This window comes from Sabethes cyaneus, chromosome 3, assembly GCF_943734655.1.
Source record: "Sabethes cyaneus chromosome 3, idSabCyanKW18_F2, whole genome shotgun sequence".
Classification (NCBI taxonomy): domain Eukaryota; kingdom Metazoa; phylum Arthropoda; class Insecta; order Diptera; family Culicidae; genus Sabethes; species Sabethes cyaneus.
The window spans coordinates 91357772-91379435 of record NC_071355.1 but is presented as its reverse complement, the minus strand read 5'-3'; the positions used below and the strand labels follow the sequence as shown (position 1 = coordinate 91379435).

At 38.3% G+C, this 21664-nt stretch overlaps 2 protein-coding genes across 7 annotated transcripts in view; one reads left to right on the top strand and one right to left on the bottom strand.

Annotated features, from left to right (window-relative positions):
* Positions 1–5128, bottom strand: part of LOC128741256 (uncharacterized) — a 43589-nt gene extending 38461 nt beyond the window's left edge. The window contains exons 1-2 of the mRNA XM_053836932.1: positions 5053–5128; positions 3762–4294 (exon numbers count right to left, since the gene is read on the bottom strand). The gene's annotated coding sequence lies outside the window, so the exon portion shown is untranslated. The remainder of the gene's footprint in view (positions 1–3761; positions 4295–5052) is intronic.
* The window catches only part of LOC128741252 (flotillin-2), a 366737-nt gene that overhangs the window by 103022 nt on the left and 242051 nt on the right, over positions 1–21664 (top strand). The window lies entirely within an intron of this gene.

Here is a 21664-nt window from a genome sequence, read left to right as displayed (position 1 = left end):
TCAAATCCCGTCCGATTTTGAATATAAAATCGAGCTGCCGGGATGCTTTGGAAATGACAGTCGAGCAATTCACATTAAAACTGAGCTTAGAGTCAAGAACAACGCCCAGATCGTTGACATTACCGGCTCTCTGGAGTACCTGATCATCAATGTTGTACTGGAACAATATTTGGCTTACAGTTCGGTGAAGTAACATAACCTGAAACTTTGCCGTGCCCACGATGAGCCGATTCTTGTTAACAAAAATATACAGCAGTTTTTGCAAATCAGTCAGCATAGCAGTCTTCGATGGCCTGAATGGCGAGATATCATTTTAAATCGTCCGCGTACATTAATTTACATCCATCGCCCAAGAGTATTGTTGCATTGTTAAAGTACAACGAGAAGAGCAAAGGTCCCATGTTGCTGCCCTGAGGTACACCCGATTTGTTGCCGAATGCGGAGGAAAAACATAAGTTGTGCTCGAGTGGTTAAGTAGGAAATTAACCACTCGACGAAATGTTGCGATGCACCAAGCCGGGAAAGTTTCCGTACAAGTATTCGATGACGTTATATATACCTTGTCATATGACGTAAAGCCTACTAACTAAGTAAGTGTTATAAAAGATATTAAAAATATTGAGGAAAAAGCGAAAAGTTAACGAAAATTGAGTTAGAATTTTGATATAGAAATCTTATGTAAAATAACATGGAATTTGACTAAAGTTCAACTTAGTAAAAGTCGAAAAATTATTGGTTTGGAAGAAAATAAAACCAGTGAGATAAATATTTATAGAAATTTTAAATAGATATCATGACGGTTTACAAAACACAGGCTAGAGAGTATGTTTAAGTGCATTAAAACTACAACCAAATTAAAACGGGTCTACTGCGTGTAGCGAAAATTCTTACCAAAGTCTGGACACACCAATACACACTATTATTTCGTTCTTTTCTTTATTTCGACAATGCCAAGGTTTCGCTTTTAGTCTTTCTGTTTTTTCATTTCGACTTCACCTTGAGCTTTTCCGTACTCCATCTATTTTCGGCTCGAACGCCTCATTGCTAATTCTTGAGGTTTCATTGCTCCTTTGTTTCTGATTTATTTTTGTATCTTCGTAAAGCATTTTCGAAATTCTATCGACGTCAATGCTAATTAGCATTAGTTTCCACTTGACCTACACCAATGCTCTTGGTTCTTATCCTTAGTGCTTTCTATTCACACTTGACTGCAATCGTGGCAAATTTTATGCTTGTGGCCGAGAATAACTTGATCCGGCCACAATGGCACACAAAACTGTAAATCACTGAGATAAAACTTATTTTTGTAAAGCACTGCTACCAATCACTTGCTAAACTTGAATTCTGGTTTATTCATTTTACGTACAACAATGTGTGTCTACTAAAATTCGAACTCATTCTCTAAACCTTGTTTAGTTAGTTATTTTTTGCAACAGGATCAATTCTGTCTATAAAATGCTCCTTTTTTGCTTAGTAGTGTCCTGTTTTCAGTTCAGTTTTCAATTTCAACTGAAAATAGTCTGATACGTGCTTCTAACATTCAATTTATTTTTGCTTTAAAGCTTCCTATATGGATTCTGAAACCCGTCAATCTGACAACCTGAAATCGAAACAGTCTGGACTGTATGAAGCTAGCATAACAATAACTGTTGATTCGCTATGGTTTCGGCAATGGGTAGAATCTCTTCACTTGGCCAATAATGCCAATAATACAGTGACCTACTGGCTCGTTCAGTAAAGGTATGTTCATTGACCGCAATATCGCAAGACGGCTGCCGACGAAGAGGATAACGACCGAAAGGCGGTCGAATAAAATCCAACAGTCGAAAAGCCGGTCGCGTATGTTGAAATCATTGCTGGTCACCGGCTAGATCTAGATAGGTATATAAATGGACGGCTTCGTTGCAACCATAAAATCGAATCGTATGTTGCAGCCGAAATCGTAGCTTTAACGTACCTTTATCCATTGTTACGGGTAGAAAGGTTGTTTTGTGGTGTTTAATGTATCAAAGCTCATAAAATTATTATTGAAGCAGGCAATGAACAAAAGTGTTTCATAGGCGTTAAAGATGTTAATACTTTTGATACTCACTCAACTTTTCTTTCAATAACATATTGCGTCTATACCATGATTCAGCTGTTTGGGTGGTAGGATCCAAATTGTAAATATCCTGCTCCATCTACCCATTTCAAAAGTCGTTTAGTGAATGCACCGAGCATTACACTTAATGCATTATGTCATTGCATTGGTTCAATAACTAAAGTAACACTTTAATGTTTTGCTCTTTATTATTGCTGTGGAATTAAATGTTGGCGCAGCTATTTGTTCACTGGTTGCACTCGAATTGTTCCGTCTACTTCCCGGTCTTCGCACAAATCCACTAGCAAAGCGCTTTTCTCGTTGAAGAGTCTTTGTAGCAGTCAATATTCGAGAGCTTTTTGAGCGTTGGAATGCTGTAACATTCGCTGTAAAACACTTAAAACAATCAACATGAAAGTTTTCATGTAATAACGAAACATTTCGACGAAAGCATTCAATTTCGTTTTACCAAGTTCATGATGATTTACAAACTGTTCATTTAATTGGATATGATGACCTGCAGATAAAGTTTCCTGCGCCGTCAATTGGCACAAGCTATCGATGCGGCATGCACTAAGGAAATTTATTTCCAGCCAAGCGAAGAAAATCAATCTTTCCAACTTTGTGTATGTTTATTTCACTCATTCTAATCGAACAGCCTTTCGATCGATGACTGAACGATTAAAACTCCATCGGAAAGCGGTAGTCATGGGCAGATTGAAGCGAATAAGATTGGTAATTGAGTTGGCACTAGTACGATTATTACTATGAAAGTTTAGTTCAAACGGAGAGTCAACTTAAATTGAAAGTGTGGAACTTTTGTGCCTAGCTTAAAGTTCATTCGGATGACAGTATTATTGAATGCGTTTGTTGTGTCATATTTTCCGATCGGAATAATTCGATTATTACAAATTCAGGGCCCTCTTCAAAGCTAAACGTTCAAGCTCCACAAATAATGATGGTTTCCAAATCGACCTTGGATACTGTGATTAGTTAGTGTGAAAAATAACACCTAGTTTTGTGCTGCAATCGGCATCATATGTTTATATTGCTGCCACAGAAACGTATGCATAGCATTTGACAGTAAATTTTAGGATTGCCGGAGGTCTCTGAACGTTGATTCAAGACGCCGACATTAATGGCTGGATGAACACCGAAAATAGGAAACAATTTTCCGCCTGGTTGTATCTTTGCGGTGTATTTCTTCGTTGTTTTCACGTATGTTTCTTCTTAGAAGCAACGTTTGCGTCCCACATTTGGTCTTCCAAAATGTTGTATGTGTTTCTATAAGAAAATAATTGAAAACTAATTCGAAAAACAAATTTGAACATCAAAACTTTTCGCGGAGATCACAGAATCCAAACAACAATGTATAGCAAAAATCATGCTCCATTGCTTTTATTGCTTCGTGGTTGGATATCTTTTGTTTATAACCTCAAATAAATAAGAATAAAAGCTATTCCAACATACAATTATTATTAATAGATAGATTTGCAGCACTAAAACCAGTTAGCTCTTCCGTATTCAACCAGGCAAAATGATCAAATTGTTTCGCAAAACAATCACCGGTGTAATTTTGATCTGTGTAACTGTACACTGGAGAGTGATCGTGATTATCGTTCACAAGCGGTAGTATTTTCCCGTCCCGTGTAGCAACGAAAGGCTACTAGGTATTACTTACATCTGAAAAACAATCCACAACTGCAGTTCTCTTCCTTCCTCCATCGTTGGCGCTAGCAAAATCGCCTTGTTTCTGCAGAGAGACCAAGTTCGCCCTCACTTCTTAAATAGCTTGATTTTTACGATCCTTGAACTGCTTTTTCCAACTGCTTGTACTTGTACAGAAGATAATCGGCCAAATTACAAGATTGTCGTCACATCCGCTGATTTCTCACCGTTTGTGTGTCTCATGAGTTGTCACTTGCTTTTCCGCCCGTCACTGTTTGCACAATAATAGCTTTTTTTGCTAAACTTCGAACTTCTCTGTGTGCGGTTTGCCACTGACTTCCAAAGATAATAGTTCTCACCACAAGACAGGTTTTACCAAGTTTTGTACTAAGCCTGCAGCATCACTCAACGTGCAATTTAATTAAATGTCTTGCTAAAGTCCAAGATCACCTCAGTTTGTTATTCACGTTGCTGATGTTTGGCATTGGTCACATTTTTCACATCCACTTAGCTTCTTCGGGCACTAATTTCAACTTGCTTGGAAACCTATAAATTCATTCTCAAAAGTGTTGACGGGATAATTATACAGTAAAACCGATCTGAATGCAGCACAAGACCGAGCCAAACACTCAAGTGTATGATAATCGATTCGATTTAAGCTTCCGCTTGGTTTTCACTAAGCGTGTGCTGCATATAGGAACGATTTACGCTCAACAATCATGTCAACATTGCGGGGCTTCTGAGGGACATGCAACGGAACCTATTTTTTAAAATGTTGTGCATGCTGAGAGATTGCATAAACGTTATTTCACAAAATTGGTGTAATAATTCAGATTTCATACGTAATTCAATGAACTCGCAACTAGATTTCGTTCTTCGAAACAAAAAGAAATTGAAGTGAAAATATATTACAACCATTAATAAATATTAAATTGATCAGCATGTAGTTATTTTAGATCTTACATCACAAAAAAACTGTACACGACCATCTAAAATACCCTGTTTCGAATCTACTAACAATAGCACCTGTTGATGTACTATTATGAATGGTGCCGAACGTCCTTCAAATTAACGATCACTTTCAAAACGACCATTATGCAATACCGTGCAGCGAGTTCACTACATTATGAATTGCATAACCTCTGGTGTAGGTTCGTTCTCACGATATTATCCCGTAAATCTAAACATGGCACATCTCATTCCCCCAGCAATGCGATCACCATCGTACAATCTAGAATTTACAATCCTTTCGCATGTAAATCCCTCACTAGCCCCCGCACTGTTGACCCGGTTATACAACGCACTTCTTCTAGTGGAAAACAATCGCCTAAGGGTTTGTTCCAAGGATTCCGAGGAACGCGAACGTGCGCCCGCGAAACACGTCTTAAGACCACGGGTTCAGAAATAAAACTAATGAATTTTTACCTCCGAAAGAAGCAGGCACATGCGGTTGCATGTTTGTTTCACTGGTTGGCGCCGCAAGCTCTCTTCGTTTGTGCTGTGTTGCGTCGCAAGTCGATACCGAGGACCTCAACGGCGTGGCCGCGCCGTGGTGTCATGTTGTATGGCCAGGTTGTGCGCACAAGGTGAAACTTATCACGCACTGTCAGCGATCGTTGCAATACAAAACTGCTACCGATCGTGGTGAAGCACTGAGATTGAGCTCAGGAATCAGCGTCCGGTTGTATCACAAAAGGATCCAGAATGATCTTGTTAGATTCGAATAATTTTTACTCTTTTTGTTTTCAATTAAAAATTTGAAAAATGCTTTGAAAACTTTTTCTTGGAAACTTTTCTAGCAGATTTACTCCATCCTAGGGAACCTTCCATTATTTTCATTAGTTTGAGTATTTTCAGAGAAAAAAAAACAAAAAACTTCAAGACCCGAAACTTTAATAAAAGAAATTATTTTAACAATCGCACAGTGGCGCTCCTTCATACAAAGCTTGTCCAAAAGCCAAAAGTTACTTCAAATCGGCTGAATATAACATCTTTAACTAATTTTGGATCACTGATTTCCAATTTGGGATCAGAAATCGAAAAAACTGATCGCTCATTAGGGTGGTTCACAAAATTAAAAAAAATAGTTTCGTTTTTTACTTGTTTCATTGTGGTTTTTGTTTTTGAGATGGCAAATTTTGTATTTGCCGTTGAAAGCATAAAAAACTTGTAAGAAATCACTTCTAATATATCCGACAAAAAGTCGATATTACTTCCTTAGCACAGCAAAGCGCAGAAAGCCATCTAGATTTCCAAAAAGTAGAGAAAATTTCCTATAAGATGCATTTAACGTGATCGTTTTCTGACGTTTCCCGCCATACTTTCTTGATCGCTGAATATTGGTGTTGAGTTTCCCATACATTTTGTATGGAAGAACAAAATATCATTCTTCAACATGTTCAACTTCAGACATTTGTCAAAAATTCATTTTAACTTCAAACTGGCTAGAATTTTCAGGTTAACCTCCCAAAGTATTCCAAAAAATGATAAAAATATAATAATGGAAAAAGCTTGAAAGCTTGAAGCTTGATTTTTGACTTTTGGCCAGCTTTGCGCCATAGTGCGTCGCTCACAATTCGCATGCTGTTCCCATTATTCGCTGCATTTCCTTCCCTACATGATATTGGGATTTTGGGTTTTCCTGAATGGCTGACACGGTGGATACTGTCGTATCTTACCGACCGCAATGCGTTTGTGCGTGTAAATGGAACTAGCTCTCTTCTTTTTGAGATGAAATCAGGTTTGCCCCAAGGAAGCCACCTTGGGCCACTGCTGTTCAATCTTTTTGTGAACGATCTGTGCTCCACTATAAAATCTCCAAAGTTGATGTTTGCTGACGACTTAAAATTTTACCGGGTGGTAGCATCGACAGATGATTGCTACGCAATACAATCCGATATTGATTCGCTGTTGAATTGGTGTACATTGAACAGCATGGAAGTTAATATACAGAAATGTAATGTGATATCATTCTGCAGAAACAGACAGACTACTTTGTTTGACTATAGAATGCAAACAGTCGGTGTCAGCCGAGTCCATTCTGTAAAAGATTTAGGAATTCTGCTCGATAGAAAACTATGTTTTGCTCAGTACGTTGCAGTTACAACTGCTAAAGCATATGCGTTACTAGGCTTCGTCAAAAGGAATACGCAGCAATTCGATGATGTTTATTGCCTGAAGTCTCTCTACTGCGCGATTGTACGTAGTATTTTGGAGTACGGAGCGATAGTGTGGGCACCTTACCATGTTGTCCAGATCAACCGGATTGAACGAATCCAGCGTCACTTCATCCGGTATGCCTTACGAACGCTGCCCTGGGATGATTCAATTCATTTGCCTCCGTACGAACATCGATGCGCTCTTATATGTCTGCCCACGCTGGCAAACAGGAGAAGTTCGCTGCAACGTTTATTTGTCTTCGATCTTCTTGGAAACAATATTGACTGTCCGGAGCTGCTGGAGCGGCTTCAAATCAACGTACCACCTAGGCTTACCCGTCGATCAGATTTCTTTCGGCTTCCAATGCATCGCACTCTATTTGGCCAGAACAATCCTATTGATGTGTGTTGTCGTGAATTCAATGTAGTGTCTGACTCTTATGATTTTAATATTAGTAGAATGACTTTTAAATTTAGAATAAGTATATATTAGGAACTGTCTGTGCGATACTATCGAAGACTAGTAATAAATAAAAGAAAATAAAAAAAAATAAAAAATAATATCCGGCATATCGTTCTACCTGGCAACCACTGTCGTTATGTTAGTAAGTTTTCGTCAAATAGTAATATTGACTACTTTAGATAACCCGAAAACTACGTGCGCCCAAGGATTAATCTCTGCTCTTTTTTGTGAAGCTAGGTATTGCGACCCTTGCAGACGGATGGAGCAGGATTCGATCGGTCGTCAACAAGGCCGCAACCGTGGTGCCAGGTGATAAAAAATCGTGTGCACGAAATGACTGGTTCGAGGTGTGGAACGCCAGTAATCGAGGCAAAGGAAAAGAGAGCTTGGAATTTGACCAAGTATCGACGAGCGCGGAATGAGTTGACCACGATCCTGAGGAGGTAAAAGTACCAAACGAGGGTAGACATCGTGAAGCACCACGACAACTACTCTGGGCTAATGACACACGCAAGTTCTATGAGAAGGTGAACCAGTTTCGTGAACGTGAACGGCCCCAGGAAACACATCGTAGCCTGATATCGTGAACGCAGGTATTTCCGATCAATCAACTAAAGTAGTCGGTTTTTACAAAATTGAATCAAAAACCATAGCTAATAAGAATCCTCATGATCGAAGCATGCCCGTGAACCGTGAATTTTAATTCAATCTTCTAAAAATCGGCTAATTTGGTTGAGTGATCGGAATTACATGCGTTCACGGTATGTGTAGAGACGAAGATGGGAAACCTGGTCACAAACGAGTGCAAGGTGGTCGACAACTAAAAACTGTTCGATGGACGTCTCAATGGCGATATAACAGAAGGAAACGGAACAGAAGTTGGCCTAGGAGTACTTGCAAACGAAAGTACCGCGCAGCGTGCCGGTTCCCGATCTCGAAGGGAACCGGTGAGAAATCGGCCAGTTGACGAATAATAGAGCCTCCGGGAAAGACCAAAACCCAGTAGAACTCTGCAAAAATGCCAAAGAATCACTAGCAACGGTTCTTTACTAAACAAATTTAAAGATTGTGACTACCGAAAGAATGGAAGGTTTGGCTTTACCCATCTACAAAAAGGATGATCGACTCGATTGCTGTAAGGTGATCTCCCAGAATTTGTTGCGTCATCTATCCTCAATAGCATATCCTCTATCCTCAAAAGATTTCATAGGGTAGAATTAGAAGGGCTTTATGGAGGCCTTTCCTACTACGGTTCAAATTTTGGCTCTGACAAATCCTCCAGAAATGTCGGAAGTACAACGTGCCTACGAATCATATTTTTGTGGATTTCAAGGCAGCATATGATACAGTTGAGTGCGAACTGCTACGCAATTGCGGCGAAAGACGTGGTACGTGTATGTTTCGGGAGCACTCTTGAGTCCTTTCCAATCGTGTAGAGGGTTGCGGGGAGGGGATGAACTGTTCTGTATGTTATTTAACATTGCTATTTAAGGTGTGATCCGGTGAGAGGGCATCGAAACGACAGAAACGATCTTCGGCAAAAGTAACCAACTTCTAACTTTCATATACGACCTTGACGTCATTACTAGAAACCATGGGACGACGGTGGTAATCTACGCCAGACTAAAAGCGGATGTTACGAGGATTGGGTCAGTGCGTCAAAACCAACTATATGGAACGAAGCCGCTCCAGAGATAACAACGTTCACCTACCATGGACATGGGCTATTGAACTTATATCTGGGATCTCTGACCATCACCGACAACAATTCGAGTAAGGAGATTCAACAATACAAGTTCGAAGTGTAACCTACTTTTCCCTCCACAAGACGCTTCGATCAAGGAGCATACGCCCCCACACAAAACTGACGACGTCGAGACGCTCTACGAATTGGTGACAAGTAGCCCAGGACCGAGTACAGTGGAGAGAAATTCTTGATACAGCACAGTCCACCCCGGTCCTATGCTGCTAGAAGTAAGAACCGTCCAATCGTTGGCTGCTGAAACGCACTATTCTCTCTGTACGAGACTTCGCTACGTTCTACAACCGCGTACGAAACGGATAAGGTACAAGGCCTGAGTCGATATTTGATCACAGCAGAGTCCTTGCATCAACGATCATGACATCCGAAAACTGTCGATATGATCGATCTGACTTCTGCATTCCAATGGCTGGATGGAAGGAATCGTTCTTTTCGACCTGCGCGATGATAGACATCGAAAATTGTTCACGTCGTGCTTTGGCACCGAACTTACTGAACTGGTACAGTGTCCATTCCTCCTCTTCCCTTCGATTTTTCTCAAAATGTCTCTATATAAAGACCTTGAATAGCTCCTGGTTGTAGTTGATGATTCGAATGCTGATGCAAACCACTGCGAATACTGCGAATAAAACAAAATGGAGTTTCTGATGGTAGTTGAAGGGTCAAAAACAAGCAGCAGGTTAACTAAGTAACCTGTTTTTACAATAGAACAATGCCAAATACAGAATATATCGCAGCAGACTGGTTGAAATTCTACTAGTTCAGTGACAAAATTGGGTTGGAAATGAAAAAAAAATCGGGGTTGTGCACAAGACACAACCGCATAGGTGGCGTAGGACTACGTAAGTCTCTTTGTAGCGATAGTAGCATGTATCCATGTATGTAATAACACGATTCTTCATGTATACATGCTAGATACGTTGTACGTAACGTTCATCAAAGTAGTAACATTGTATACGTTCAATCCTCAACAGATTTCGAAGTTATAGTTGATTGAATCTATTTTATCAAAACGGATCGAAGTCACACTAAACCAAACAGTAAATGAATTTTCATGATCTGTTTCTACGTTGTATAGTGCTTTTCCTCTGGTAATCCGTAGATAGCACGCGCGAATTTTCAAAAAGCTGAAGATTTTGCGCAAAACTTCTGCGGTTTACAAATTAAGAACACTGATAATAAAACATTTACAAGCTGCAGATGTTTTAGAAGTGGCAGAAAATGCCGCCCGTAAACATAAAAATTGTTCCCACCATTTGTTGGTCGTCCAAAACGGCGAAAAATTCAACTTTTTCCTCGTTGCCTGTGTTATTATGGCATTAAGGCCATTACAAATATTTTATAAAGTTTTTGTCCTTCCGGTGTTCGGCCACTGAAGGGGGGGGGGGCGAAATAAAAACAAAGTGAATTTTTTAATCGAGCAAAAAAAAACGTGGATTTTAAGAGTTTTTATTTAAGGTTTAAACGTGTAAACCGAATCTATTCTTGCTTATAATATATACGTTATTATTTTCTATGCAAAAATATACGAAAAAAGACAAAAAACGAAGGAAAATTTTTTTGGACGATTTTCGGAAATTCCATTGTTCGAATTTCCATTTCTGTTTCGTGCTAGAAGCATTAATTCAACTCGGAGACTCATTTTTCGAGTTTTTCAAACTGTAGAGCCCACAGACAATTGATTTTATAAAAAGAAATTTGACTTATATCCTACAAATTATTTTTTTGCCCCCCCCCCATTTTTCAAGCCAATTTCCAAGGGAGGGGGGGGGGGTGACAGAAACTTTAATTATGATTTGCAATGGCCTAACTGGGCAAGAAAATATAATAAACTCTTCAATCGTTGTGTGTCCCTTAAAAGGACCGATTGTTTATTTATCATAATTCCAGCTTGCAATAAACTTGCATTAACGCACTCAGCGTAATTTTCTTTTCGGTAAATCGGCGAACAGGTAACCGCAAACCACGGCGCGGCTTGTTGCAGCGAGCCAACCGGAAAGCCTCAGCAGCTATGCGGTCTAAAATATCATCGACGAAGCCGTTAGTGACGGTCATGAGTCACGATGAAATACCAGTCCGGGTGACCACCCAAGTAGCACACTTTAGGTACATTTAGTTGATGCAACCGAATTACGACTGAAATTAGTCACATTGCGGTTACCACAACAATTTTGTAGCAACCGTACTAGTAGGGCAGCTGCAAGTGACGTGGGATAATTCTGGTCTTTTGTAGTCGCGAGTAGCATTTCCTACCAATTCAAGCACTTCCGCAGCTAAATATTTTATCACAGAACCCAGATAAACTGGAGCTCGACCTCCAACTCGCCCAGCACTTTCCTTTGCTCAGCAGTCGGTGAACACGACCGGCGGGGAACTGCAGACCTGCACGACTCGAGCGTGACTTTGCCTTGCCCTTGGGTTTTCCTCCTTTACCGCGTCCAGATATGGTGATGCGATATTTACAGTTTGAATAATGCTGTTAGTCGGCTTACCTCTTGTTATATATTACAGCAAGCGACAAGAATCGGCCGTGCTACGTAGATAATGGAATAGCACAATTTAAAAAATTACTGTGCATCTTATTTTTCATGGCCCGTCATTCCGTCACCTACGTTGAACAAACTGGAGGATTTCAATTTCAGTCTGGACAAAGAAGGCAAAGTTAAAGTCCCTTTCAATTTGTGCTCGTGTTGTTCGCCTTTTGCGGACAAAGAGAAATTACGCTACATATTGCTGTAGCTGTACTCGTTTATTTAGCATTGGGGATGGATAGATTGGATAGATGGATAGATGGATAGATGGACTCGAGATTTGTGCTAAAGAAAACCGAGAGGAAAGGCCTAAATTCCAAGTTTCTTAAGTTCATTAATTACCGCAAACCGTTGTTTTAAGAACGAACACATTCTATTGCCTTTATATTTTCTATAACTTTGCTGAAGAAACCATGTGTCTATCTACTAACACACAAAAATGGACGTGTATCGAGCCCTTAACGAACGCGAAACACATAAAACATATGCTTGCCGTACTCTCATTTGGGTGGTTGGGTACAAGCGGAACCCATACAGGTTTATAGTACTTAAGCTTTAAGATGAAGCGCTGATTTGATAAATCCGCTTGCCCCATTTTACCCCATGGGCTCGTGAAGCTATGGAAATTTTAAGCTTGAAAATGCGATAACTTAGCAAGTGAAGGTCCAAGAGATTTGCGATCTTCTGCAAAAACGTGTATTTTGAGTGCTTGGAGAATTGCCTAGAACATTATATTCTTGTAAAATTCAACTAAGTATGAAAAACCAATTTTTCAAGAAGTTTCAAAGAAAATGCCCTATAGTTCAACACTCGATGAAGATAGAAATTTCATTTCTTCAGCAAAGTTGCTTATTTTTACAATATTTACAACTTTGTCAAAGAAATTATGTCTATATTTCTTAACACGAAAAAGTTATTTTTGTATTTCCATTATAGTAAGCGATGACTAACTTTCGACAGTTTTAGATTAAGGGGGATATTCATACGGGTAAAAGTGCTGAAAACCATAAATGATAAAATGAAAACAAAATACACTAGGAAAAAAGTTCCACTTTTCGTCCTTTTGGACTACTGTGCGCTCGCATTTTTCAATTTTTTTGGAATGACACCCTATCTCACACCCTGCCGTAAGACGTAGTCCTAGGTCAAAAGTTTTTAATAAAAAGTAGAAATATGGCAACCAGTGCGATGAAGACTTGAATTTTCTTTAATTTCTAAGAAATTTTACCATTTTTTGTAAGTTGCTATGCGTGATGTATGTGTTCGTGCAGTTTTCAGATACTAATTCAACACCCAAAACCATACGTTTAAAACGGAATTGCAACGAAACTAAAGGAGATAGGCATTTCACGTCAAAACACGAATTATAGAACGGTACCAGAGCTTCAAATTGGCAAATAAAAACAATCTGTTTTATCATTCATTTTTAGGAGAAAATTGATAAAACGTCTTGAGAATCATTTATTTCAAAACCTTTTGCTTCTAAAGAAGTTACTAAATTTCATTAAGTAGAAGGTTTAAGACTAATTTTCAGTACAAAGCTTTCTCAGCTTTTGAATGGAAAGCAACAGAATTGAGCTAGCCGCGATAGTTTTTGTACTAGGTAGAGGTAATTTAAGGCAAACAGAACCGAAAACTGAAAATCTTTCATAACTCTGTAACCATTGAGATTTGACCATATGCGTAGAAGGATTTTTTTTTCGTCAAATGTGGCCCTCTATCACCCCCTGAAATATATGTACTTAGCTACCTAACACCCTGTATAGTATAACAAGGAACATAGTAAAAAGGAGTTTCTGATCGTTGAAGGGCATACAGAATGAAAAACTTTCTTGAAATTTGTATTGTAAATTTGTTTGTTGAAATTTCAATTTTTGATGCGCTATTTTAAAAGAATAATGAAGCTATTTAAAGTGACAAAAAGACAGTGCGACATCAACGTTGGGAAAATAATTTGTAAATTTATGTGGAACATGTCAACGATTTAACAATAATTAATTTTTCTTGTCATGCGGTATGAAATTGTTCTTCTTTCGGTATCGGGGTCGAGCGCGTGATTGAAGATACGAACGAGTTAATCGGGTTGGTGTCCAAACTGACGAGCGACGACGTGATCAAATCGCTGGGTCTGACTGTCACGCGATTGTCGCTGTGTCACTCTGAAACTTTCGTTTTCATTATTGTAGTGTAGCGTAGTAAACGAAGGCTTTTAACTCTGAGCGTTCCTTTATACAAAATATCTATACTACTTGAAAGAGTAATCCATTAAGTAGATACGGTCTGGATAAGAACGTCAAATCTTAACACGTGTAATGCTATCAAAATTCTAAAATTTTCCAATCTTCATTTTTCCAACCCAATCTTTCACAATTATTTTTCAAAGCTATTTGTGATCATCCATCATTTATTCTCAGTCAACTATTGCAACCTTCTAAAGTTGTCTATAACTTTTGTTTAACTCGGTGGTTCAACACGAACGGATAAGGTTGCTTGCTTGTTGGGTAATTCATTTTCCTTTCATTCCAGTACCCACCCGGTAAAACAGTGAACTGATGCCGTCAGCGGTTGAATAAAATCAAACAGGTTCTGTGGGATAATATACGCTTTTATAGTAAACCCATTTGCAATAAAAAAGAGTACTGAAGTCCTTATGTATCCACGGCGTCCGATTCTTGTAGCATTTCAATTAAGCGCCAATGGTTTGGCGGTGGCGGACTTTTCCGGCTTGAATTCGAAAAAGTCGACACTTAGCGGTACCTACATAATTGTCAGTAGGATGTATACTTCAATCCACGCGGAGTGGACTTGAGATGCAGCCAACGTGGAGTTTGAGCCGAACCCAGTGGCACAGTTGTTCAAATCGTGACGTTTGTTTGCTCTACTACGAATGGGGTACAAAGTTAGTTTTCGTTTCAAATATAGTCGGAGACGCCTTTTTGTTGCTTTTTTTTCGTAATAACTACTTATTTGAATGAATGTAAACAAACCTTACGGACTATCGTAAAACACGGTGTGCAAGCAGCTGCAAGCGGATCGGTGATGACTATTGCCATTTCGCCGGTGTTTGTGTTTGAAGCATACGCTAATAGCGACAGATACGAACAAGAAAAGTTGCATATTAAAAGACTGGTTCATTGCGTGATGTAATGCTGCAGTGGAGCTTCTAAAAAAAGAAGTAGAAGGCGTATTTGTTTTTATTTTAAAAAGTTTTAGAAGCATTGCCGCTTGAAATAAATTGTCAGTTGTTTACAGTTGTTAACAGTTGTTTAGTTCTTTATTTAATTTGAGGTGACCCACATCAATTATTTGCAGGTTACCTTTGTTTTGGAGCCGCAATAAACTTTATGAAACTAAACTAAGCAGACGAAAACGACTACCACTTTTGAAAATATTTTGATTTTTTTTGTGTCAGATTTAGATTCTACAGACTTTCTCGCTTTATTTTGAAACTAATTTTGTAATGACGCCGCTTCTGATTTTAAAAATTTATGTACCTTTTTATCGGAACCTACTCAACGCATTGGAGCTTTTTTTTGTTTTGTTGCTAGAAGTTTGGAAAAGACTTTTATAACTTTCGAGTTTTGTACACAAAATACAGCCAGAAAGAAAAAGAAAAAGAAGAAACAAGATGGTTGGAAAAACAAAACTTTGTCTTCTTTTCCCCAAGCACGCATAAAAATTTAATAAGCACATCGCTCACACAATAGCGATTATTGCAAAAAGACGTGCCGTGCAGAATACAGCATACGCCTGAGCGTTGTGACAATAGATCTAAATTATTGGTCGCAGTGGTGAGTCCACGCGCACAAAAAGAACGGTTGTCTACAATTAGGAAGCCATCTTGGATCATTTACACTCGTGCATTGAGCTGAAAAACGGTGCCGAACTGTCGACTTATAAGAAAGTGTTGACTCCAAATCGCGAAGATGAACAAATAAAGAAGACCAAAATTCCATCCCGGACGATGTACACGACGATGCTGAGGAAATTGATGTGACTGATGTGACTTTATTTTGACCTTAAAAACGATGTTCTCATAGCAACTGGGACCGTCAACCCAAGGTAATCTACGTACCTATATGTTTGAAAAGATATTTGCTACCTTTTCTGGAGCAACATGATTGTTCTGTGCTGGTTTGGTCGGATTTTGCATCCTGCCCATTAGCCGTATAATTAGCCAGGTTAGCACAAATTGTAGGGAGTGTTTGTAAAAATTTGTCCAACATACCGTCTAGCCTTTGTACTCTTTAACAAATACTTCTTCTGCTTCCCAAATATAAAAAACTACAAGGTATACAGCCCTAAGGGTTGTACGAAAGGGTGACGTAGGACTATGTCAGATCATTAGATCAAGGACTAATGTAAACTGCATTTCTGGAATATGTATGTTTATGAGAATTTGTTAGTGCCATTGTTTAATTGAATGTTCAAAAGAGAAGAGCGAAATATTCAAATTCAATTCTTCATTGAATGCAATGGTTGCTTTGGAAATACGTGGGCGGGGGTTCATAAGTACAAGACCTGCAACCTATGAGACCAGCCCACAGATTATTGTATTGAATATGATTATGCGTAGTTTGACATGTTTCAACAATCTTAGCGAGTTGTAGCGCTTGTGGCCTTTAAAAGGGCCATTGGTTACAAATAGCATTAAAATCAAAGCACATTCATTGCAAATATGACGTGCCATTCAAATGTCCTTCTCTTTTGACATGAATGGCAACAGGCACGGAAGTTAGCGGCGTCGATTCACTGTCTTTTGCTCCGAGAAGATTTTACTAGTTTACTTTCACAGCTTACCGCTTGTTACATGGCAGAAAATATGGCTCATACGCAAAAATTTCTGTTTTATTTGTATGAGAGTCCTTATCCTCAAACCATCATAAAATAAAATCATGCCTCCAATGACCCCCACATGCCAAATTTGGTTCCATTTGCTTGATTAGTTCTAAAGTTATGAGTAAATTTGTATTTCATTTGTATGGGAACCCCCTCCCCCTCTTAGAAAGGGAAAGGGTCTCAGTACACCATAGAAAAAAATCCTGCCTTCTGAAACCTCCACATGCCAAATTTGGTTCCATTTGCTTGATTAGTTCTCAAGTTATGAGGAAATTTGTGTTTCATTTGTATGGGAGCCCCCCCCTCTTAGAAGAAAAAGGGATCTCGGTACACAATAGAAAAAAATCTTACCTTCAAAAACCCCCACATGTCAAATTTGGTTCCTTTTGCTTGATTAGTTCTCGAGTTATGAGGAAATTTGCATATTATTTGTATGGGAGCCCCTCTTAAAGAGGGGAGGGGTCTTAATTCACCATAGAAAAAAATCCTGCCTTCTGAAATCTCCACATGCCAAATTTGGTTCCATTTGCTTGATTATTTCTCGAGTTTTGAGGGAATTTGTATTTCATGTGTATGGGAGTCCCCCCCCCTTATACCCTCCTTAAAATTGGTCGCTAACTCCCTCATAAAATTGCTGGTCATTTTATCTATCTAACGACATATGAATTGTTCAGTTTCGTTTAGTAGTTATTAGCATTTGAAATCTTTCATTCAAACGTTACACTTCTATTTTCGTTTTCACAAAGTGCTTCCCAGTCCCAGTATAGTAAACAAAGACGTAGTCCTACGTCAAAAATAAGTGGCAGCACCTTTTCACGCTTATAGTGCCAACAGCATGCAGTTGATGGCCAAGGACAAGAATCCTCACAATACAGCAAAGCACCGCCCAATCGACCTAAAGAGGTTCCAAACAACTGTTGGATAGGTAAACTAAGGTAAGGTAAACTGGCATTCTGCGGTGAACAAAATGGACGAGGTGAATCTGATGTAAAAAGTTAAATGAAGGCCGGTCTATTCGAATTTCGTTTATTTGGTCGAAAAGAAAATTAATTTTAACTTACTTGAAAATTTAAATACGATATTCGTCTTCAGAAATCAGCACGAATAAAAATTTATGAACGACTGTTTTAAGAATTTGTAAATCTGACTGTCAGTTCTTAACGCTTGAAACACTACTATGTATACTTCACTTTACCGTAATGTGTTTCTGCATGACCCTGCAATAAATACTTCAATTTCAAATATACGTAATCCAAAATCAATTTGTCGAGTCCCAATAGATGAATAAATTGCTAGTCTAGAGGGTACTGTGAAATCATTTTAAATTGCCGACATAAAAGCAAAAAGTAATGCTATTCCGATTACCTACATATAAAACAGCTACGAAACAACGCAATGAAACTGCGAAATGTCTATTATAAAAAAAGCGATCAGTATTCCCACGAAGATATGTTGGAATACAAACCGAAATAATAAAAATTCGATCTTATTACGGTTGCTTGAGAAACCGTAACAAAACTAAGTGGCTATAAAAGAACTTTTATACAACAGTGCGCAATCGCTTTTATTGAACTTAAGGTTTAATTGCTTCTTCGTCGCGATAACATCCAGACAGTGACAGTTCAAATAGTTTTCTTAGTCCTGGAGCGAAATTCCTAAAGAGAATCATTAATTACTTTCACACATTTGTGACGAATTGGTCGTATGTTTGAATATGTGTGTGCGTAAATGTTTTTGTTTGTTTATGAGTTTTAAAACTCTTATAGTCTAATAAATCATGATTATCGAGAAATAAGCCCTCCATTCATATTCATGATTACGATGATTGCTTTGAATGTTGCATCTTTAATTGCAATTTTTGAAATGTAGTCAATTTACATGTACCAACACTATGCATTTGGCTATTTATAGTTTACAGTATCTACTCTATTTAAAAAACGTTACAAAGATGAAGTGATGATATTTTCATGAACTCTTATTTCAACTGAAGCATTTTTTCTATTGTAAACATGTACATGGATTCCTCGATATAAGAAACCTTCGACATAAAACAACCTCGATATAAAAAAATTCTATAAGACAATTTTTACTTCGATGTAAGGCAAATTCCTCTGACATGGTTGTTAATGACACCAGAGCTAAACTTCATTTCAAAGGCAGCACATGAAAGGCACATAAAGAACATCATTATTTCAAAATGATTCAAAAAATTGTAAAAAGAATGATAGCTCAACCAATAATAAGCAGCGTAAATATATAACACAGAGCGAACTGGGCGATCACTAATGCAATTTTTTGCAATTTGATATCGAGGTATCCCTGTAAGAAGCAGGGATAGCACAATCACTCTGACTCAATTCACATTCATTTGACAATACCGTCTCAGTCTAGCAGAATTTGAAAAAGTTTATATGGGATGATTGAAGAACTAGTTATTATTCACAACTTTTCTGAATAAAGTTGGGCTGTATCTTTTGTATTTAAGGTGCTACAATGCTAGTATCTCTTAAGTTACTAAATGAACGTTCATTTAGTCACTAAAGAGTTACTAGCATTGTAGCGCCGTAAGTACAAAAGATACAGCAAAACTTTATTCAGCAAAATTGTAGATAATAACTAATTCTACAAATGTTCCATATAAAACTTTGTCAAATTTTGCTTGGCTGAGACGGTACTGTCAAATGACTGTAAATTGAGTCGTAGTGATCGTGCCATCCTTGGTAAGAAGTTTTGGAAAGTTCTAGTAAAAAATATAAAACCTATTTAATTAATTTTCAACAGCGCTAATTAACGATTAGTAACCTAAGAGTGAAATATAAAACCCAAGTAGCAATTTGGGTTTTATTACATTCTTATGATGGCACTTAAGACCGAAATTCGTCTTGAAAACCGCAGTAAGAGTGCAATAAAACTCAAATTGTTGCTTGAGATATACTCCTAAAGTTTTCCTAAAAATAGGTAAGAACACTAAACTCACTTTTACCACTTTTTTAAAATAATTTTTATGTAAATTTTGCAATATTTACGCCATTTTTTACGCAGCAGTGCTGATTACGCGGAACGCACTGCCCGCGTAAAAACCGATCTGAGTGTTATTCAATTTGACTTGTTCAGCTGGTGATAAGTCTCACATTTCCAAGTAAAACTGTTGGCCTTTTACTTTCGAGACATCAACATTTATTTGGGCTATAGGAAGCCAATTTTTGAGAGGGGATAGAGGTGACTTGGTAACTAATGTATAAAATGGAAATGTACGAATTCAAGTTTACGAAACTTTTTAGGGTAAGGAACTTATTTTAAGCAGTCTTATTTTAGTCATACCGCTGATTGTTGTACCTTATTATAAGCGATGGGTTGACTAAGTGGGGGATATCAGTATACCAATCGTCTTGTTAACTTTAATTCTTCATGATATTACCACTGAAAGGCACTATTATGAACCCAAGCAACTTGAAGTAGTTGATACATTCTTATATTTGAATCTCTGGTCCGCGTCAGCAATAACATCAGACCTGGAGCGCTCTACGGACTTGAAACTGTAACCATGCTTAGAGACGACATTGGTCCACTTGCCCTATTCGAACGAACGATGTTTAGACTATTTTTGGTGGAGTATAAACGGAAAGCTCACTATAGTACAGGCGCATGAACTAGTCGCACTCTATGAAGAGATTCCAATCGTACATCTGGTGAAAGTCTGGAGGCAGTAGACGCTCAATGAAGTAGCCGAGGACCGAAGGAGTGGAAAAGAGTTCCCAATACACTACGAGCTTCCACAGCTCTAAACTACTAAGGAAAGTAGCAAAGGAAACTGTATAGGGGATTGACAAACGGGGAAAGGTGGCCTTCTGTGCAGCTGTGATTTTATCCTATAAAACAGTATAAAAATAGGAAGCTGCAAATGCGTACGTGATATGTTTAAATTAATTTTGCTGAACAGTTCAGTACAATCAATAAGTAATGTAAATAAATTCGAGACAAACGTTGCTCCAGCATCTACTCCACGAACTGTACCGGCAATTCAAAACCAACCAGCGACAGTAGTTTGAGATTGAATTAGCCCTTTCAGGAAGATAGGAATGATTCCTCGTTTCAATAGTTTGAAATCATCAGCTTATGAAAGATTTAAGCAGTAAGAAGAATTCATCGTTTAGATGAACATTAAAAACAATAATGGTCTTATGAGACTGCCTTGCGGAACCCCTAAAGTAGCTGCAATTTTTACGACCATCATACGGTACTATTGATTGATTATTACAAATTACCCTATAGGCATATCCGCATATATAAAGAGTCGTATATTTTATTCGAAAATTTTTAACGTACAGACCACAAAACCATCGACAACATTCAGGTCCTTTTTGTTGGATTTTTTAAGCTGCTTTCGTGTTTGATCCACTTCTCGCATTTCAGGTACCGCAAAAGTTGTATGCATTCGATTAGCTGTCAATGTCGAAATCTGTTATCAATTTTGTTCGTGCTGTTGTATCAGTTGAAGCAATCGAGCCGTTAATGCAGCATTACAATGCGTCCAAACCTTTACTAACTCGGCAGTAGTTTAGTTGTTATACAAATCATGCACTTCTAAAGCGGCTAACGACGACGCAGCCAGCTCGTTCGCTAGCGTCCAGCACTTGCGATGCAGGCAATTATAAACCGAACATAATGTAATGATTGAAATATGTACCGCCTGATGTTCGACTCGCTGTGTTTTTGGCACGCATCATGCATTCAATTCAGTCGTTGTTTAGCAATATGCTTAATAACAGTCCCATTAGTTTCGATCCGCGAGGCGCTACATTTTTCTGACGATCGATCGCCGTGTGACTGAAAGTACCCCAAGTTCGGTGGACGTGATTTAACTCACGCGTTCAAGTGATTGCCCTAGATAAATGTTTGCAATGTCTCGTTTAACTGATGAAAATGTCGTAAGTGCTAAAGCGATAACAAGCAAACTTGCTGGTCAAATTCAAAGTCATTCGGAAGCGTCGGAAAACTGTTTTGTTTTTATTTGATACTATTTCGCATTTAATTTTTGCATATGTATCAGCTACCGGCTCAACCACACTTAATGAGGTGGCGAGTTTATGTTACGAAAATGATGCAAAGAAAGAGAAAAACCCAATGACTTACTTTCTTACCTAACCTTATCCAAAAAAATGC